Genomic DNA, 2570 nt, shown 5'->3' on the forward strand with positions numbered 1-2570 from the left:
CAGTGCAGTTGCTCCCAAAAATGTCGAGGGGGGAAAAATACCAGCGTAAAGACCAGCTCTGTTTGAGGCTCTGTTTGGAAGCTCTTCTGGACCTCACTAGCTGAAATTCCTTGACTGACAGGATCCACACCATGCCACCTCTGCCAGCAAGGCTGGGATGGGCCCGTCCCCTTGGGGTGAGATGGTATCTCAGTTAACCTGGGCCCATGCCAGGCAGAGTTTTAAAGGAGCCTCCAAACACAGCATTGCTCCCAATGGAACCGGGATGGATTCTTCAGTTCTTCCAAGCCTACAGTGTGCATTATATAGTCACCATATAAACTGAATAGGCAAAATAATGCAGCCCCATCTGTCTCCTTTTCTCATGATAAATCATCCAGAGTGATCAAATCCATTCTCATCTTGGCTTATTGGTTATCGTAAAAGTTTTATCAAAAGAATCAAATTCTTGGGTATACCCATTACTTTAAGAGAGTTCCAGAGTTTTGTGTACGCCCATATCAACCTTTAGCATGTTTTTTTATTATTATTTGTGCCTCTAATTCTTATATTCCTGCTAATATAACCAAACATTTATGCACTTGGGAATCAAGTAAAAGACTCAGTTTGGCTTTGTACCCAACAAAGTATTGCACTCTTGGATAACTCATGCAACGCAGGTGTAAAATTATTGAATAAGTCTAAATATTTATCTTTAGCAGTATCACATGAAAATGCGTGTCCAGCTGCATTGTCCCATTCTCTGAGACATAAATTCCTGTGGATCAGTGTAGTTCAAGAAAGCAAAATCATTTTTTTTTGAGAAGCCACCAGAAGAATCCAGGTTCCTATGAGGATGTTGTGATTCCTTGCCAGCCAGTGGATCCGGCAGCTGAGTCTGAGGAATGAGATGAAGAGGAGGGGCCTGGAGTGACATTAGAGCAGACATGTCCAAAGTCCGGCCCGCGGGCCATTTGCGGCCCACGTTCCGGTTTAATACGGCCCTCTAACAGCCCTCCCTGCTCTATGTAAATGCGGCCCTCCCACGGCCCTCCGGCAAGTCCCATGAGAGAGAGAGAGAGACAGAGACAGAGGCACTTGCACTTGCACTTCTGTCTCTCTCTCTCTCTCTCTCTCTCTCTCTCTCTCTCTCTCTCTCTCTCTCTCTCTCTCTCTCTCTCTCTCTCTCTCTCTCTCTCTCTCTCTCTCTCTCTCTCTCTCATGGGACTTGCCCCCTTGCAGGGCTCCTCATTGGCCCTGCGCCCGGGTGCCCCACCCCCTGGGAGAAGGGCGGCCAGGAAGTCCCTTTCCCGGGCTGGCCCCGTCCCAGGCGCACGTGGCTGGGGAGCCATGTGGGGAAGCCCCAAGATCCCCGCTGGGAGTGGCCTGCCCGAGCCTCCACTGAGCGGGCCAGCCTTCCCGCAAACCGCAGCCCCAAGAGCAGCCCCTCCGATGCCCAGCCGGCGCCAAGCAGCAGCAGAGCTGGAGACAGAGGGTCAGTGCCGGGGGGAGGGAGGGGGCTCTGAGTTCATGGAGCACTGCCGCGAAGCGGCTGCGGGGCAGGTGGTGCGCCCCCCCGGCTTACTTGTTCCAGTCTCGGCTGGGGCATCGCTTCCTGGGCCGCTCCCTGGGCAGCCGAGCCAGCCACATGTCTCCCCGTGCTGGGCGGCAGTTATGGCTGGTGCGGCGGCCAGCAGGAGCATCGCTCCCCAGGAAGCCGAACCGGCCACATGTCTCCCCAGCCCGGGCCAGACGGCAGTCAGGCATGAAGCTCGCCTGGCTGCCGCAGGGATCTCCGCCGCCCGGCCCCACCTCGGCCCCATCGGTGGCACCTTCCTCGGGCACTTTCAGGGAACCTCCGCTGCTGCCCTCGTTGCTGCAGGAGAAGGAGACCTTGGGATGTGAGGGCGGCGGGGCTGGCGGCGATCGGGACTGCCCCTCGTCGGCACTCCCCATTGCCGGCGCGCCCGCCCATGGTGCACCCGGCCTTGGCGCCCTCCTCTTAAGACGGCGAAGTGGCTGAGAATGCGGCGGGGGCGGTGGCTGGGCCAGGGGCGGCGACGGGGACCCCGACAATGCTGCAGTGGCTGCCGCCAGAGCCGCTGCCTCCCGTCCTGCTCCCCCTCCCTGCCCATTTGGCTGAGGACGCAATGGGGCTGCCGCCACTGGAGCCGTTGCCTCCCGTTCTGCTCCCCCTCCCTGCCCCTCCCTGCTTGTTCGGCTGAAGAAGCGATGGGGGTGCGGCCGGGAGCTTCTACCTTCCGTCCTGCTCTCCCCACCCGTTCGGCGCCATCTGCCTTTCATTCTTTCTCTCTCTCTCTCTCTCCTAACCTGGAGGGAAAGGGAGAGAGAGAAAGAGGAAAGAAAGAGAAGAGAAAGAGAGGAGAGAGGGAAAGAGAAAAAGTGGAAAGAGAAAGAGGAAAGAGAAAGAGGGGAAAGAGAGAGAGAAAGTTAGAGGAAAGAGAGGAATAGAAGAGAAAGAGGAAAAAAGAAAAAGAGAAAAGAGAGAAAAAGAGAAAAAGAGGAAAGAGAGAAAGAGAAGAGAAATAGAGGAAAGAGGAAAGAGAAAGAGAGGAAAGAGGGAAAGAGAA

Source organism: Protobothrops mucrosquamatus, unplaced genomic scaffold (assembly GCF_001527695.2).
Source record: "Protobothrops mucrosquamatus isolate PMUCROS unplaced genomic scaffold, P.Mucros_1.0 scaffold394, whole genome shotgun sequence".
NCBI lineage: Eukaryota > Metazoa > Chordata > Lepidosauria > Squamata > Viperidae > Protobothrops > Protobothrops mucrosquamatus.